Genomic DNA, 19,731 nt, shown 5'->3' on the forward strand with positions numbered 1-19,731 from the left:
TGACAAAAATATCTGAAAACATTAATGTTATTACCAAGTGACCTAAAGAAAGAAAACTTTAATCATATAGCCTTATACACAAATGTGCGTTTATCTGTAATGTTAAATGTTCATAAAAGCTTTACCTGTAATGTTGTCAAGGTGCAAATAACTCAAAGATAATGAAATCATGGTAGATGGAAAGACATACTATAAGGAAATAAAAGTAAGAAACTAGTGATTTGTACAATTACTAACCTCACAATAATTATGCTGGATAAAGAATAAAGAGCAAAGTAACAGTACATACATGTTTCCTGCTACATGAAACCTCTATGGAAGACTTGAATTATTATCAGAATAATTATGGTAAATTCAAAATTCACAGCAAAAGAAAAATGTCAGTAAGCTATGTTTCCATTTATAGGAGAATGAAAATGAACCTGTGTTGTCAGAAAGTGATCAGTGGTTTCCCACAGTAGGAGAGATGTAGGAAATAGAGAGAAGAACCTTCAAGGAGACAGGAAGGAGGTAATTGAGAAGACAAATATGCCCATTGTCTTGAAGGTGATGATGAGTTCAAAGATGTTTAGATATGTCAAAACTTACTAAGTTGTACACATAGTAAGTGTGCTCTATCTTACATAAGTTAAAATTCTATACTCTTATAAAGCTGCAATCTATACATCCATCAATAGCTTTAAATGTTTTCTGTCTTATAAACATTTGCTTAGTAAGACTATCTCTGTATTAAGATCTTAAAATATTTCTCCACTATTTTTCTAATTATTGTTTTCTTCTTTTAACATTTAGACAACATATTCCTTTCAGAGTTATTTTTGTGTCTTATGAGAGAATTAATCCTAAGCTTAGTAAATATAACAGGCAAATTAGCAAATTATTAGCCTCTACTACAAACCATAAAACTAATCCAATTATGCTTTCCTAAGCAAAATATAAGTGGTAGCTATTATAAAAATTATTCATCTAGGAAAATGATACTGTTAATACATTTTAAGGTAAATTATGGGAAAATACAATGCACATAATAGTCAATGAGCTAATTTCAAATAATAAGAAAGAAGCAAACTGCTAAAACAGAAAAATGGACAAAAAATTAAGAGGATATATGAAAAAGTAGAAAAAGAAACAGCTCAGAAACATGAAAATGTAACAGCTTCACTGGCAATCATAAAATGTATATTAAAATAATGATATATCATATTTTTCCATTAGACTAACTTATTACACTGAACTAGTAAATAAATGGATGAGTGATTTGTTTTAACTGTATTTGCATTCATTCAAGCAGCAACTTTGAATGTCCCTTTGATTTTCATCACTTCTAGGACTTCATTGAGCAAAAACACTGACATAATTATTTGCTGGTAACTTCCATGCAGCATTCCTTAAACAAAATTTTCAAAATAATATAACATGAAGAAGGTCACATAAATTATGATTCATGTAGAGATGAATATTATTTAACTATTAAAATGTGATATAGATTCATAGGAAATTAAATTGAAAGATTTAGTAAATATTTTAAAGTAGCTGATAGGGCAGTATGGATATGACAGCATAATTTAAACATGGTTTTGCATGTGTATGTATGTATTAATCTTTACTTGCTTTTCAAACTTTTAGGAATCTAACATACCTGAGTTCAAATCTCAGCTGGATCATTTGTTACCTAGTCATCTTAAAGTTATTTAGCTTCTCTGAAACTCAATATGCCAGTGTGCCCAAAGAGATTACACTTACTTCAAATATAATTGTCAGCTAGTAAATAGAAGTACTTCTCTAGCATTAATTCCCTTCTCTCTCAAGGACCTATTTTAACAAGATAATGTCTCTACTGGGGGCAATTTTGTCTTTGAGAGCACCTTTCATGTTGCTATAGAAATATTTTGTTGTTACAACTGTAGAAATGGGAATGGTATGTAGTGGCGAAAGGTCAAGGATGCTGCTAAACATGTCATTCATATAATACACAGGACAACCTCTACAACCAAGAACTATTGGCCCAAACTGCCAAAATGAAGTCAAGGTTGAAAAAAAACTTGCTTTATTAAAACTGAATAAGAATGGCAAATAATTACTAAATGTGGGTGGGATCCAAGAAAAATTTTAGCCTGGACTGAGTTTCTGAATGTACTTTGAAAAAGTTCAATAGAGTGAGGAAACAGAATACATTGTGTGTTAGTGTTGGTTAGATTTTTTTTTAACATCCAGCCATCCATCTATCCAACCACCCATGCACCCATACATCCAACATTTCCAATAGCACTAAAGTGAGTAGTATTTCTGAAGACAACCTCATCATTGCTACTACCTCTTGCTCAGTTAGACGTAATTGTTGCCAAGCATTCATAACACACTAGATCAAAGGATATTTCCATTTAGATGACCCTGTCTCACGCTTCAGAGAAAGCAGAGGTCCTTAAAAGGAAATACCTTCAATTTTCTGTTTTCTCACTAACATCAATGCTCATAAACTCATCTTACCTTGTCCCCAATTTCTATTCAGAAGATAGGAACCTGCACTTGTTCCCTCAACCCCGTGTGATTTCTTCCCAGTGCCTGAAGGACCTTCTTCCATCATTTGCCACTTTTGTACATTACTACTTCTCTGCAGCATTCAGACTTATTGAACTCTCTCTTCTGGTCCATTCTCCCTGACCTGGCATCATATACTTTTTCATCTTTATTCCTCAACCTGGTTGACTTCCATTGCTTATCTTTTATTTGCTCCTCAATGTAGCTCATGGCCACACCTCTTCTCTTAAAGAATGTTTTCTAAATTTGATTATTTATTTTTGTGTGTATACATATTCTGCAGGTTTGTCTGTGCACTACATGTATGTCATGCCTGAAGGCCAGAAGAGTGGCATCAGACCCCCCCAGTATTGAAGTTAGAGATAGTTGTGAGCCTCCATATGAGAGCTGGAAATTCAACCTGGCTCCTCTGAAAGCAGCAGTTTCTCTTCACTGCTGAGCCATCTCTCCAGCTCTAAATAATGTTTACAGTAATCATCACTAACCTATTTGCCAGACCCAAAGGACAACTTTGAATCCTCACTTTGACTTTTTTCATAAGTATTGCAACAATTACCTAGTCCTTCTCCAACAATGTTTTCCCATTCCTTTATACTTTCTGTTTGATTTGGAGCCTTACACTGTGTCTGTCTCTCCCTGGATCCCAATAAATCTTGATATTGTTCAGGGTTGTGCTCTGGTACTCCCATGAACATAGACTCACCACAGCATCCATCCTTTCTCATTTCCCACACTCTCAGACTCATTTACTTTTTTTCTATACCAGTGTATCTAGTTATTGAGTGATGCCATGGACAACCCAGAAGCATCTCAAACAACATTTTCAAAAGGATCACCACTTGACTCTTCTATTATAATTTCTTACCTAAAACAGTGGTGATGCCCAAGCCAGAAATCTGTACATCATTCCAATATCCTCCCTGTATCAAATTTCACATCCATTTACTCACCAAGGTTTCCTAATTACACCTCCTTCTATCTCTTTGATCTCTCTCTTTTGTTTATTGCCACTGCCTTAGATCAGAGTTTCATGTCTTTCTGATTACTACCTAGGTCCTAAGTGTTCCTTCTGCTTCCAGTCACTCCTTTCTTGAATCTCTTTACTCTGGTATATGCTGGGTTATCTTTCTCAACTCAAATTGAACTGTGCTGTTTCTCAGTTTAAAAGACCTCAGTGACTCCTCATTTTAAGGACAAAGTTCAAATTAAATTCCTTGATTGTCAGGAGGTACTCTAAAATCTGGTCACTGCTCACAACTTCCAGTACCTATTTTCCTGTATGGCTCCATTCGCCTCATACTACCCCTATGCTGCGTCATGATAGCTCTTTCTGCTCTTAGGTGTTTATTTATTTGACTCTGTAATACTTCTTTGCCTCTTTGATCTCTCATTCTTGTGTACCCAGAGTTTCTGTGACTATCAGACCACACACACAATTGTGGTACAGGCTACTCACTGCTCATCCTAACACCCATCCTCTCTTTCCTCCTTAATAGAGGTCACTGTGTTTTAGCTGAGTACCCTTGCTGACATTCCTTAGCTTCTCTGTTTTAAACAATGGAATATAAGTGGAAATGATGCACATAATCTTTTGAATCGTGCTGTTATAAAGAGGCTGTATATGTTCCATTCTGCTTCTTTCCCCTTTGTCTCTGGATGGCAAAAAAAAAGGACAAATAGAACACTAACAAACTTAAATATTGAGTCCATGTAATGAGGATGATGAGGTATCCTATCATGGACTATCACCTCTAGTAAAAGGAATGAAACTGAAGAGGAAGAAGAGGACAAATTGGAGAAGACACAAAAGAGGAAACACCGCCATTTCTCCACGAACCTCTATAGAATCCAGTGCACATTTTCATCATAATATTTAACACATTATATCGCAAATATTAGTTGAATAATAATGGGAATACAAAATTCCGAGGCAATCATATCCATTTCCTGACATCAGAACTTCCCACTCATGTGTGTGTAAAAGCTAGGGTAGAAAAGGACACCAGACAAGAAGTTGCAGCTCAACAACAGTTTTTGCAATGAGTAGATGAATCTTGGCTACCAGGCCCAGCTACATTTCATAACAGACACCTTTTCACCATGTGTCCAACTGGAGTAGGAAAGAGAGTGTATCATACAAAGGCTCCTGAGTCTGGTTAGAGTCAGGCTCAGCTGTGTTGAGGTTTGGCTACTTACTAGCTATGCGACCCTAGATAAGATATGAGGCTTCAGTTGTAGTTAGAGTTTTCCTGCCTGGCCCAGTCAGGACAAATCTCTCTTATCCACCAGTCCCACAGTCGCTCAGACCCAACCAAGAAAGCGCACAGAGACTTATATTGTTTACAAACTGTATGGCCATGGCAGGCTTCTTGTTATCTACTTCTATCTTAAATTAACCCATTTCTATTAATCTATACTTTGCCACATGACTCGTGGCTTATCATTACCTTATATCCTTCTTGCCATGGTGGCGGCTGGCAGTGTCTGTCCTCCCCAGCCTTCTACCTCCCACAATTCTCTTCTCTGCTTGTCCCGCCTATACTTCCTGCCTGGCTACTGGCTAATCAGCATTTTATTTATACAGAGTGATATCCACAGCACTTCCCCTTTTCTTTTTTGTTAAAAAAGAAAGGTTAACTTTCACATAGTAAAATTACATATAACAAATTATCAAGCAAGAATTACAGTTATAATATTAAAGAAGATATCCTATCTATCTTATATTTGTGAGTTTTTCAGTTGCAAAACAAATACAATGATTACCTCATAGAGTTGTGGTAACTGAATGAGATTATGAGCCTAGACTGCAAAATAGTATGCTATCGATATATGGTAATAATTATAAGTATTAACAACACTAAAAAGAACTGACATTTATGTACACTTGGGTGAAGACAGAGGCAGAAAGAAATGTTTGTTGTCAGGGGAAAGATCAAAGGAAGGAAGAAATGGGGTGGTCGGAATGATTCTGTGGTACCCACACAAACAGGGGATATGGACTCAGGGGCTCTCCAAAGTCTCTGCAACTCAAATGACCTTTTTATCCCTCCCCTTGTTATACAATCTACATCTCATTGACAACAGCACTTCCTTGAGGCCTGCTTTTCTTTAGGAAGCAGCACCAAGTTGACTGAGACACTAATCAGGAACCTTCTGAGACCTGTTCTACCAATATACAAGTAATCAGGCCTCAGAGAAAGTAAATGGGAAGCTTAAAGCTGTATTCTATTTAAATGAGATGTATAGAAAAGCAAAGGGGCCATATAATCCCGGTTATGTGACCACTCTGAAATTAAAATTAAATTGTGGCCTGCATAACCCCAAAGTCATCACAGATTGCAACATCCTTCCCAAAGCTGGTCTGCAGATGTAAACCATGGAGCCAAACTTTAATGTGGAAATTTTGGCAATTCCTGTGGTAAGAGAAGTGATTTACCTCTTTCTGTTCTGTAGGCCCTCTAAAGACCTCATTTTGTGTTTTGTTTACTTCTGGAAACAGGGTTTCATTCTGTAGCCCAGGCTGTCCTGGAACTGATTGTATGTAGCTCAGGATGGCCTTTAACTTATAGCAATCCTCTTGCTTCAACTTCTAGAATACTGTTATTAGTTGTGTACTGCCTGGGCTACATCATTTTAAGGACGAACTTTAATGTATGTGTAACTCTACTGCCTTTGAGAAGAGAAATGAAGCAAATGGTTACTTTGCTCATTTCACAATTGTCCTTTTACTGTCTAAAATGCCAACCATACTTCTTCCTGTAATTGGCTTTTAGTATTCATAGAACTCTAAGATTGCTTCCATAGCTTATACGCTTAATCAATTGTGATCACTGTCTAAATTTCCCATTGTGAAAGGCCTTCTTTCATTGTCTTATAAATATCAACCTTTACCTTGCTTTATTTTTTTTCAGACTGTTTACTACCATTTGATAAATATATCTAATTGGTCTTTCCCCAGGAGAATATAAGACTCATTTTAAAAGGCTTTTGTTTTGTTTATAGGAGTATTCCCAGTGCCTAAGAAGTTTGATTGTTACATAGTATGAATTTGTAAACATTTATTGAATGAATATTATGGGGGGGCTTGAGAACAGGGCTATAACCTACGGACTTAACTTGAGTTTCCTCTTACACTTTCTAGTATCATTGTAAAGAGAAGGGGACAGCAATAAAAGGAAAGGATAAAACAGTGATTCTAGCTGTTGACTCAGACAAGTGACTGAAGTACAGCTTCAATAGTACAAACTTTTCCCAAGGTCAGGCGATGGGTCAGGGCCTATTTTCATGGGAAACTCCTATACCATATTTATGTTAGGCACAGTTCTAAGTACTTTATGTATATTAACTTACTTGGCAACTCTTCTGAATTTCTTTTCTTTCCAAAGAAAACTTGGGCTTTAAATACATGATTAGTTAACCACTACATTATAGCCAGCACAGAATTAATCCATCTATCCACACCTTTTGACAATATTAAAAGAGGAGAGAATGGTTGAAAACATAAATGAGAGGTAAATAACTATTCCTAGAATCTGACAGGGCATTTGTTCTCATTTTCCCTTCAATGTACTCTGGGGTCTCTTATGTAGCTAAAATAGTAAGTGCATTCTTTTTTTCTCCTTTTTTATTTATTATATTTGTGTTTTAATTTTACACATCAGCCATGGGTTCCCCCTCTCCTCCCCCATCCTGCCCGCCTTCCCCCCATCCCCTCCTCTCCATTCCCATCTACTCCAGGGCCAAGACTCCCCTGGGGATTCATTTAAACCTGGTGGATTCAGTACAGGCAGGTCCAGTCCCCTCCTTCCAGGCTGAGCAAAGTGTCCCTGTGTAAGCCCAAGGTTCCAAACAGTCAGCTCATGCACTAAGGACAGGTCCTGATCCCACCGCCTGGGTGTCTCCCAAACAGTTCAAGCTACTCAGTTGTCTCACTTATCCAGAGGGCTTGATCCAATTGGGGGCTCCACAGCCTTTGGTTCATAATTCATGTGCTTCCATTAGTTTGGCTATTTGTCCCTGTGCTTTGAGACCAAGATTGGAAAAGTAAGTGCATTCTTAACTAACAGAAAGACTAGATCAACTTGGAGAAGAGGCTGGAGAGGGGATCTGAGGCCAAGGGCTTGGCTGGGAATAAAGAGTGGGTATTTTCCAAGGCCACCTGATAATAAGTAGCAAGGCCATGTTATGAACTCAGAAGTGTCTGACTTCAAGGCTAACACTCTTTCTACTATATAAGAAGGAAACATTTAAAGTTTAACAAATAATTCTTTGAATGGGAAAAGGGTCAGACAGAGTTTGTTTTCCCACGCATCAAAACTCTAGAAACTATAGGACTGACTCATTTCCCTCTACAAAGTAGGTAAGCATACATAAGCTGTTGAAGTCACTGTGAGTGAGTATAGGGAAACAATCTCAGAGAGTGGTCAGAATAGAGTCTGGGGCCAAAACAGGGCTAATTTGTAGACACATGGTTAGTACTGAGTTGAATCCTCAATGTCTGATCTAAAGGAAATCAATATCCAAGACTGTATTCTATTCAGATAGCTGTTGGCTGTTGCCTGGGCTTGGAGTTAGGTGTCCAATTCCAGGACATTTGTCTTCTTTCTAAAGGGTTCTGCGGACTAAATCTGGATAATAACACTTGGGGTTTGGGACACAGCCAGAACTGGGGGTTCATGAACTACTGTGTCATGTATTTAGTTGTGAAAATAAAGTTTAATGTAAGATGGTCATTTTCAAATTGTCAAAAAAACAAGAGATCAAACTCAACTCTTGCAAATATTTATAGAGCTGAACAACTATGGGGTTTCCATGTTGTATATATCAGATTGTAGCAGAAGAAAAGAGAAGAAAAGAAAAACAACAAAACCTACCTTGACTTTCTATAAATCAAAGCTATAATATCTGGCCCTGAAGAATCCCAGCTTTCTATCATCTCTCCATTTATACTAGATTGAGCTTTTCTGAGGTCTAGTTATATTAGCATAAACTGCATTTTGAACTACATTAGAAACAAAGGTGGCAATGGGGTCAAAAATAATAAGCTCTTAGCATTTGGCACAAACCACTTTAAACATCAACTGTGTCACCAAGTTTGCTTGGAGTATGTACAGAACTTTGAAAATGTCACGTCTGCTGTAAACAAGAGCCAACTTTTAAAAGAGGGCTGTCATTAAGACTGTCTTTTGACTCAGCAACACATTTTCTTTAAGATTTTTTTTTTTAGATATAATATTGTAGAATGCTATTTAGTCCTATTCATACATTGTACTTAGAGAAAAAACTAATATCCAAAGAGGAGATATGACTTGCCCAAGGCTCCAAAACTAGTAGAAGGTAGAATTGTGATTAGAGCCCGAGTTCTAAGGCCCAATATAGTATCCTTTCCTTTAAAGTACAGCATCTCCCGTAGAAAATAGCCGTTGTCTTCCATTAACTATATTTACTAGGTCTGTAACATGCTCTGATTGTCTATCCATTCCCCTGCTTGGTTGCCTTGGAATGAGAACACCAAGGGAATAAAAGAATGCAGTCAGATCCTGCTAAGAAGGTTCTGACTGGAATCAATAAGTATGTGTTTTCTACTAAGAATGGATTGATAGACATCTTTTGGACCAGCATAGGATGATTTATGCTGTGGGAGTTAAGAGCTTCTTTACCACAAGCAAATATAAGTAAATAAGGGTCTCAGGACCTCTAAGACAAGCTTATTTTATTACAATGGATTAAAAGGCAGGTAAAATGATTATAGGAGAATGTCACCACTGAGATCAAGTTCATTTCCCATCCATACTATAAAACACTGGTGGAAGGGGGCATGGAGATGGGCAATGTGTTATATACAAAGCACTCAACACCTTTATCACATTGAATCATCCTAATAACTCTGAGGTAGGGCTAATCATTAGTCTCCTTTTTTAAAAGAGGCAAACACGGCTCAGGGAGATAAACTGACTGGCTCAAGACCACCCAGCTAGCAAAGAATACAAGTAGGACTACACTCCAGTGCTGTCTAGTTCTAAAGTTATTTTTCCATTCTTTTCATTGCTTTCTCATCACTAGAGATAATTGGAAATCCTATATAGATAACCTGGACACTTCCTGGGTTTTCTGTCTTAATCCAGAGAAGTAGCAGTGACCCACTCATCAGCCACAAAATCTTAGAGCACAGAAATAAACCACACAATCTCACAGTGCTCCTCCACTGATCCCTAGCCTCTAAAACTCTTATTGGCACAACTGCCTGACTGCAGAAAGTCAGGCTGTTCCAAGTCTGGCTACCAGAGTCCACCATCTGGCCCTGTAGCCTACTGACCCCAGTCTTACTATATCGTCTAGACTTTGACCAGAGACTTCAGAGCACTCGAAAGCAATGGCAGAGGCAGAGATAAAGTCTATGAAACAATCACTGTCTACTGAGGAAAATGGTCTATATGATTTTGGAAATCTTTTGAAATCTTCAAGGGCTTAAGGATGTAGCTCAGTGGTAGAACCTAGCAGTTCACAGGTGCGGGGCCCTGGGTTCTCTCCCCAGCACTTAAAATAACAACAACAAGAAAGTTAATAAGACCTTTTTAAAAATCTGATTCTTCATTTACTCTATTTATGTGTGTTTCCACCTGAACAACAACAAAATATTTGATTTTGATAACCCACAACAAGCTTAGCCTTTCTATGTCTCATTACCTACCAGTAAAATGGGAGAACACCTCATAGAGTTGTTGGCAGGACTCACTAGGACGTTGAATACCAAAGGTTTAGCATATAATATAGTAAGTACTCTTTCAATGCTATCTACTGTTTTTACTGCTGAAATGGCTGTAGTGCCCACTGGAGAAAGGAAAGAGGGAGGAGAATGGAGTGTTACCTTTTGCTGGATCTACAAGAGAACTATCAGGGTAACCAGAATTGAAAGAGTGACTCAGACTGAGCATCTGAGGTCTCTGAACACTGGGGGCAAATGTCACTCCCAAATGCACCCTGTACTTCACACACCATCTCTTCAGGTTTGGACATGCTTAGTCACCTGAAACAAGTCCTGACCTTGCTCCAAAGGCTAAGAGAATCCAGCTTCTGGAGAGTGTGTGAAGATCTCAACTCAGCCAGGGCTGAGATCTCAAAACTCTATCTTTAAAGATTCACTATGACTAACGAACACATCTGAAATTTCTCAATCTTAATAATTCTCTGATCAAATGTATTTTCCTTCAGGTTACACTTTGATCTCAATATTCATACTTCAAGATATTTTTCTGAAGATTCATTTGAAAATGTTTGTCAAATTCTCAGCTAACTACATATTAGATTGTGAAAATGTCCTAACATGTACAAGCTAATAAAATGTTATTTTTAATAACGTTTTAGCTTAACCTTATCATTTCAGAAATTAAACACAATGAAGCACAGATCTGGCTTAATTAGATTCTCTCACCTCTCTACATGCCTATGTTACATAAAGATATATCACATGAACACATACACACACGTATATATAAATGAATACATAGATGAAGACAGGTACATTTTAAAACATAAATATAAAAACAAGTTTTATAGTAAAATGCATTATAATTTGTATTCATCAGTTACATTTTAAATTAATCTTTATATCTACGTGTGTGTCTAGCTGTCATTTGCCACGCCACAAAGAGGGGAAGGTGTTTTACTGTTCTCTTGCTGCCCTCTGGCGGCAGACTCAAATTCACAGAAGCCATATTTCAGGAAGAAGCAGCAGACAGGGCTGTGGGCTGTGTCCTCTGGGCTGCTAGATTGGGTGTCAGAAAAATACATAAATCAGAGTTGTTTTTTAAAAGGGAGTCTTGTTTGCCTCCTCAAATCCATCATGTTGCTACAACATCAACGAGTTGTTTTTTTTGTTTTTTTTTTTTTCCTGGATGAGTTCCTATTTGGACAGTTGGGAACACAGGCAGCATTTGAGTTCTCACAAACTTTGTATTGAGAACAATCCAGCTTTCTCTGGCTAGTTTACAATAAGAATTGCCCTCAGTCATTTGCAGCAGTCCCTTCAACCATGGCTTCTAACCATTCATCTTTAGTGACAGTAAAGTGATGGGGCAGGACACAGAAAAATTTCCAGCTACAGTAAAATCTAGTTTGATATTAGTAGTGGATTTCCTAATTACCTTGAAAATAATTTCTTTCCCGGAAAACTATACTAAGACCATGAAGCAACATTGTGCATAATTGAAAAGCAATTACCCACCTACTAGAAGGGAAATGTTGAACTACAGCTGTAGTTCAGTGGTACAGCAGTCATAGTATGTGTGATGCCCTGTGTTCCATCCCAATACTAAAATATAAGTATAAGGAAAATGAAAGTATTGGAATACACATATTAGCGGTGCAGAGAGAACTTAATGGAAGCAACAGCAGCTAAGCCAATGTCAGTGATACAAAGGCAAGCACAACTGACTACTGTTCTTAATATTTCACTTGAAAATAGGTCTCCATTCCTTGAGATGCAGCCTTAAGCCGATAGAACTAGATTTGTCTGAGTTTTGCCACTTAACACACTCAGAATCTCTGTTCCATAATCTAGAAAATCCATAACATGCATCATTTCAGAGTCAGAATGAGTAGTAGATGAGCTAAGAGTACAGCGCACCCCACTGCACAAAGCCTGATTCCAGGTTCATTGCACAAAAATCTAAGTCTGACGAAGTTGACCAACTGCTTTCTAGCACTAACACAGTGCAATCAAGAGCAATAAATGAGAAAAGTGCTAATGTTTGGCTGTGTGGCTGACAAATGCATTTTCAAAGTACACTTGAGATAGCAGATAAGCAAGGATTCAAAGCTGGTACCTGATCTCTTTTATAAAGTACTTGTGAAGAACCATAGGGATATGGCTCCAAAGACTACGAGTGGGAATAACATTGGAGTAGTGAGCTTTGCCAAGAGAAGAGGCTTTATGTAAAATGAAGTGCCCGGGTCAGAAGATCTTTATAGTCACTTTCTAGTTCTGATATTCAAATGGATCCATCTCATATTCCATCTCCTGAAGGGACATACAAATCTGTCCTCAGAACTAAATCACTAAGAACTGCCTTCCCAGCTGGCCGGCCTTTCTCTTTCCCTGCAATTCCCAACAGCTTCCAAAAACAAAATGTTCAGAAAACAAAACCAACCTTACTTTGTCAATCCAAATTACCTCTGTGTCTCAAGCCAGCAGTATAGGGTTCGGGAACCCTGATCCACACTATTCCATGAGCTAAAGAGACTGAGAACTTCAGAACAATTGACAGTGCTGTTCTAGGGGATTAGTGTAAGGGGAGAACGTCCTTTCCCTCATTACTTATCTGCTCTCTTACTTAGAAATTTAGAGATGATGCCAATTACTTAAAAAAAAAATGGTGCCAAGACAGCTCTAGGGATGGACTCCTTTAAACATCAGTTTGCCTTATACATTTAAGTTTTATTTACAGACTATCTGATAGAAAAACTTAAAACCAGTGTGTTTAAGCCCTTTCTATTAAAGAGCAAGCATAGATGGAAAAAAATATTACTGAAATTATAATATATGTCAACTGAAAAATCATGTCCCATTAGCTGAACAACGTGGCAGGAACATATAATCCCTAGTACTTGCCGAGCACCTCAACTCTCACATATATTATCTCTTTTAATCCCCACAACTATTCTAGGTACTACACCTACACAAGGTCCATAACTTCTGCAACAACCTCACATATAATTTTTTCTCTTTTTCAAAAAGGGCAATTTCATAAATGCATAGGAAACTGGAAGTTTGTTTTCTATATCCATATAAGATGTTTCACATGAAGTAAACCCCATTGGGATTAAGGTCACTTCCTCAAGGGCAATCGTTTTGGTAAAATTAAAGTTGGCATTTTATCTTTAAAATTTATAGAATTTGGGGGGGGGGTATGGGTTTTGTTTTGTTGTTGTTGTTGTTTGTTTGTTTTTTGTTTTTCGAGACAGGGTTTCTCTGTGCAGCTTTGTGCCTTTCCTGGATCTCACCTGGTAGCCCAGGCTGGCCTCGAACTCACAGAGATCCGCCTGGCTCTGCCTCCCGAGTGCTGGGATTAAAGGCGTGTGTCACCACTGCCCAGCCAGAAATTTGGGGGTTTTGACTGATAACAGACTAAACATTCCACCATTGTTCCTCTATCCACTCACAAATGAATAAGGGCATTTAAAGTGGATTAAGTCAGGACATACTGAAGCATTTCCATGGCTCCCTTCTGCCTGGAGCGAAACTCTTCACTCAAGATTTAGAAGTTGACCATCAAATGTTAAAATTAGGATATTGTATTAGTTACTTTTGTTGCTGTGATAAAATGCTATGACTAAGGCAACTTAAAGAGATTATTTGGGTTTATGGTTACAGAAGGAAAGTCCAAAATGGTGGGGAAGTATGGAATGGTGGCAAGGCCAGGAAGCAGGAAGATTGTATTTTTATCCACTCACAGGAAACAGAGAAAGCAGAGCAAACTAAAAGAGGAGGCAAGTGGGACAAAGCCATAAACTCTCAATGCTGACCTCCAGTGATGTCCTTCCTTCAGCAAGGCTCCACCTCCTAAAGCTTCTAGAACTTTCCCTAAACAGTGCCCCCCAACTGGCGACCAAGTATTCAAATATCTGAACCTATGGGGGATATCTGTCATTCAAACTACCACAGACATCTTCTAACACAAATCTTCACTATGTGCATGGCCCTTTGGAAACTCTATTCTCAAATATCCTTGGCCTTTTCATCTCTAATGACTATCCCCACCACTAAAGTAGCCTAGTGTAGGTTTGAGTTATGTTACATCTGAATTCTGAAACATTCTCATTCCGTGACCCTGGACAAGTCACTTGACTACACCTTCAATTCTCCTAATGTGAACTTTAGTGTAAAATGTCTCAAATAATGCCTGGCATACAGTAGTAATATAATGGAAAAATTAAAATCCCTGCAGAGGTTTCATGTAAACAGCTTTTGTTTCTCTCTGACAAATGCTCAGAAGAGTAAAATATGGTTCTACAGAAGTCCATGCTTGGTTTGTTTTGCTTTAATTAAGAAACTGCACATCTATTTTTCAGAGAGGCTGTCCTATATTTTATTCCCATTTGAAAAGCATGACACATTTGTGCTTCTGTGTACCCACATCACCATTTTGGATTGTCACTACTTTTTATTTTAGCTGGTCTGGTAAATATGTAGTACTATCTCATTGGGGCCTTAATTTGTATTTCCCTATTGGTTAGTTATCCCGAACAACTTTTAATTTCTTACTTGCCATCTGTACATACTGTTCATGACTTTACCCAGTTTAATAACTACAATGTGTGATTCTTTGTGGTTGGCTCTAAGAATCCTTTATATATTCTAGATATGAATCCTTTGCCCACTTGGCAGCAACTTTGATAAAAAAAAATCCAATCTATTGTTTGTTTTTCTTTTCTGGGTTGAATTTGGGCGTCACACTGAAAAACTCTTCAAAAAGTCCAAGGGCCTACAGGCTTTCTCCTATGCAGTTTTTCAAAAGTTTACCTGCAACTGAATACTCCATTTTTTTCCCATTGGTTTTGCTTCTTTTTACACAATCCATTTTGAGTTAACTTTTGCACATGCTATAAGATTTAAGTTAAGATTCACTTTCATTACCAATGTATGTGCAGTTTCCCACAGCAACAAATAGGAGTTAATGCAGAGACACACAACTGGACAATTGCAGAGAGTGAGAGACTTTGGACTAAATCCCAGCACTGAGAAGGGAAAGTGGACACAAAGTCCCATCCTTAACCAAGAAGTTATTGCAATTGATATCTGCTGGGGAAGGGAAAATCAGTTTTCTTCAATAAAGTGTCACTGTTATATCAAAAAACATTCCAGGGCAGCCTCCATGCCTAGAGTTGGCCAACACAAAGCAAAGTACATTTTTTGTGGCTTTTTATTTTAATTTGTTTTCCCTTGCCATTTTCTGTCTTACTGGTTTCTTGTTTGACTTGAATTGATTTTTGGGTTTTTTTTTTTGTTATTTTTTTTTTGTTTTGATAGAGAGAAAGGGCAGAAAGAAAGAAAGAACGTTAAGTTGAGTCAGTTGGGAAGTGGGGAGGATCTGGGAAGAATTAGAGGAAGGGAAAATCATGAACAAGATATATTATATGACTAAATAAATAAATGAATAAATAAAATTTAAATAATAAAATAAAATGGCTTTCTAATTAGTCTTCTTCCTATTTCTGTCTACTATAGCTATTTTTCCCACAACAGTTAGAATATTCCTATGAAAAATAAGTAAAATCATGTCACTCCACTGCTGAAAACCCACTTTTTGACATAGACAATAAAGTCAAAAATCTTTGCAGTGGATTCTAAGTCCTACTACTTCCCTTGCTATCCTTTGAACCTATTCTCTTCTATATCGATTTTCCTATTTCCTATGTCAAAACAAAACCTCACACACAGGCATGGATGGATGGATGGATGGATGGATGGATGGATGGATGGATGGATGGATGGACAGATATGATAGCTGGATGACAGATGATAGACAATTAGGTTTTGTGAATAAATCAACTCATCAATAAATGAAATCTAATCATTATGCCAGGGCTGAATTAATTATAGGCCATGGGCCTAACTACCTATTTTATAAGCAGTTACTACAACACAGCCACTCCTATTTACATATGGTTGCTTCTCTACTCTATAGTCAACATTGGCCAGTTGTGAGAGTTCTGTAGCCTCCAAATCCTAAACTGTTTACAATATGGTTGTTTAAGAAAAAGTTCAGTGATCCTTTCTTTAGATTCACATTAACCATGCTCTCTCTGCATACCTTCAGAACTGTCAAATCTAACTTGCATCAAACTGGGCTTTCCTTCATCTCTCCCAAACTTTCCCATTCTATATTCCTTACAATAAAGAGAGTTGCTGCATTCACTTGGTCAGGCAAATAAGAAATCTAGGCATCAGAAACCCCCTTCTCTCACATCGTCTAATCACTAAGTCCTAATGCTTCCACCTCTCTCTTCTTCTCCTACTGCACTAACTCAGAATATAATTTTTGTACTCAGATTACAGCACTGCTCTCACTGTGTGAACTGTTCTTCAGACTACAGCCTAAACACAGCCCCTTTTACATAAGGCTGACTGTAGCACTTCTCCACTAGTTAGCAATGTTTTCCTAGCAGTGGCAAGACAACATTCACACATTCCAAACTCATCAACTGTGCAGCCACTTGTTTTTCAGGCCTGAGCCCTGGCTGCCTCCTGTGTAATCTGCTACTCTTATTGCCACATCATGGTCTAGTAACACAATACCAGGTCTGGACCTTTATTCATACTGGGCTATCTGCTTGCAACTCATTTTCCCTGTTTCCCTTTTTGTTCACCTTTAGAATCAGTGATGAAAAATTTTAAGTGTCAGACAGGCTGGATTAAAGAATTTCTAGAGACATTATTGAGAGTGATAATGAAGGTGTTGCCAAAAGAGGTTATCCTGTGAGTCTAAGTGGACCACATAAGGAAGATCTACCCTCAGTGTGGAAGAAGCCATATGATCTCTGGGGGCCATGAAAATACAGAAGACTCATTTATGAAAGAGAATTTTCTTCAGATGCTTTGGACATCAGGACTATTGGCCCACTGACCTCTGCTCCCCTGCTCTTACACCAGGTTATCACCCCCACCAGGATCCCTTTGTAGCCTTTCTGTCTAAGATGACTTATACTATTGGCTTCCCTAGTTCTGAGGCCTCTGGAATTTGACTGAGTCATACTACTTGAATTGTGGGTTCTCTAGCCCATCATAGGTGGACTGTGCTGTTACTTCTTTGCTGCCATAAACACATTGTCCAATTCCCCTAATAGGGCTTCTCTCTAGTATCTAAATATGTAACATACTGGTTCTACCTCTCTAGAAAGCCCTGATTAATACAGTACTAATTAATATAGGTACTTTTCTGCAACTCGATAATTACAAGGCACATTATATAGACCGCAAATTGTCATTATACATCATGACTGGTAATGCAATAGTGCCTAATTTAGTACTTTGACTCTTAGTCAGAATATCTCTTGTTAACACTTTTTAGTTAACACATATTATACATATATATGTGACACATTGTTATATTTTCATACACATACAGTACATAAGAATCAAATAGTATTTCCATCTCCTTATATATTTATTGTTTCTTTGTGATGAGACTCACAAATTCTTCTTTTTCAGCAAAATTTATGTGTGATAGTCACCTCATTGTGCTATAGAAGACTGGAATTGACTTCTTCCCAAATGAATTTTGGCATTCATTATCTTTGCCACTTCCTAGAGAAATAACCTTGGACCTGTGGCTATCACAAAGGTTATAATCCTCTTTGAATTTCTGATGACAAAACTCAGAAAAGTTATGAAAGGTTTTCAAGGTAACACAGGCAATATGGCAGAGAACACTGTTTCCTCATATGCATTCTCTTATTACTTTTTAAGTTTCAGTTGGGAATGTTTTGGACTAAAGACTTTACCTTCCTGAGATAGCACAGACACATATGCGTTTTATCCCAGCACTTAGGAGGCTGAGCAGACAGACTACAAATTCAAGGCCAGCTTGGGCTCTGTGGCAAGATTGTGGCTTAAAAAAAACAAGGAAAAGGAAACAAGGACTAGTTTCCTGTGTCTCTTCTCAGTGAATATGATTCTAAAATTAAATTTTAGAAAATGGAATATAACGGAAACTATGCCTAACTCCCAGATCAGAACCTTAAAGCAAAGTGTTTTAAACTCTACTTCTGCCTTTCATTTTTTCCAATTGCCAGAATGTAGATGATGAATGACCATTGGAGCAAAAGCAGGATATTAGGCTCAGAGCACTAAGAAAGATCAAAGAATCCTGATTATATCAAGTTATCTTGGTTAGATTATTTTACAACCAAGAAATAAACATTTCTTATATTAGAGCCATGGTATGTTTATGTGCAGCATCTCAGCACCTGAGCATCTTACCTAATGTAGTTCACAAGTGATCGGGCTTGGACTTGAGCTATGGAAAGACTCAGACTCTATCAGCCTCCACAATTCAAATAAAATTCCTTTAAAATAATGCTTCCCATGGAGGGCACTGTCTGTTAAAAAGCTCTTACAAATATAAGACATTTGTGGCAAGTGAACAATACGTGTTAAGAAGTATTTCTTGTCTCAACCACATTACCATGTTCATTTTTGTCTCCCTGTATTTTATCCCTTTCATTTGACCAAATTATAATGTATGCTGCCTTATAAGTTATATATGACATTAAATACTCTACCTTGAAACATTTTAGAAAGCAATGTAATTTAAAATAAACATATCGATTTATTTATGGTCTTGAAAGGGGGTTCAAGACTTGCTGTCCTGAAATATGGGACTTGACATTTGAGGAAAGAACAAATGTAAGGGTTCTCAGACCTTCTGTTATCCATTTTCGTTGAAGCAGGTCATAAAAGAATTTTCTGACTTTCTTCTAAAGTATGTTATGTAAGTTAAATCAAGAGGAATCCAAAGAAAATAGTGGTAATTTCAAAGGTACAGAAACACCAAAAGAAAAAAAACTGGAACAAATAGGCCTGCCTCCAGTGTATTAGCACTCCATCAGACCCTATTGTCCTGTAGTCATATTTGTCTACAACTATATACTTCATCACATAGTACAAGTTTACCTGTTGTTTGGGGGGTGTTATTCTAGAGTATTACCAAGTCATATGTCATATAAAACTTACATAAATGTTTATTTTTTTTATTAACCTGTCATTTGATTAGGGGGTGTCAGTCATGGACATGTGAAGAACTATAACTCTTCTATCCTATAGTTTCATTGTATATGTCTCACCTTCTTCCTTATCATTGTCCTCTGCTTAAATATATCACCACACAGTCAGTGGTTTTCTTCTTTAATATTCCCAGCATTTGTCTGATATTAAAAATAGTACATGTTCAAGCAACAGTTGCTTAATAGATGAAATGCCAAGTGTTAGATTTAATGTTAAACATTATTGTGGCCAAGTTTGGTGGTGCAGACCTGTAATCTCAGATACTTGGGAGGCTTGGGCAGGAGAATTGTAACTTCAAGATCTGTCTGGGTTACAGAGTGAGTTTAAGACTGACTGGGCCACCCTACTAAGACTCTGACTGAAAAAAAGTAAAAAGAGGGCTTGGAGATAGATAAATGGTAGAGTATTTC

General features: G+C 37.5%; 1 protein-coding gene across 1 annotated transcript in view; it reads right to left on the minus strand.

Annotated features, from left to right (window-relative positions):
- Window positions 1-19,731, minus strand: part of Ophn1 (oligophrenin 1) — a 317,225-nt gene that overhangs the window by 25,951 nt on the left and 271,543 nt on the right. The gene's annotated exons all lie outside the window — the stretch shown is intronic.

The sequence above is a fragment of the Onychomys torridus genome, chromosome X, assembly GCF_903995425.1.
Source record: "Onychomys torridus chromosome X, mOncTor1.1, whole genome shotgun sequence".
NCBI classification, from domain to species: Eukaryota; Metazoa; Chordata; class Mammalia; order Rodentia; family Cricetidae; genus Onychomys; species Onychomys torridus.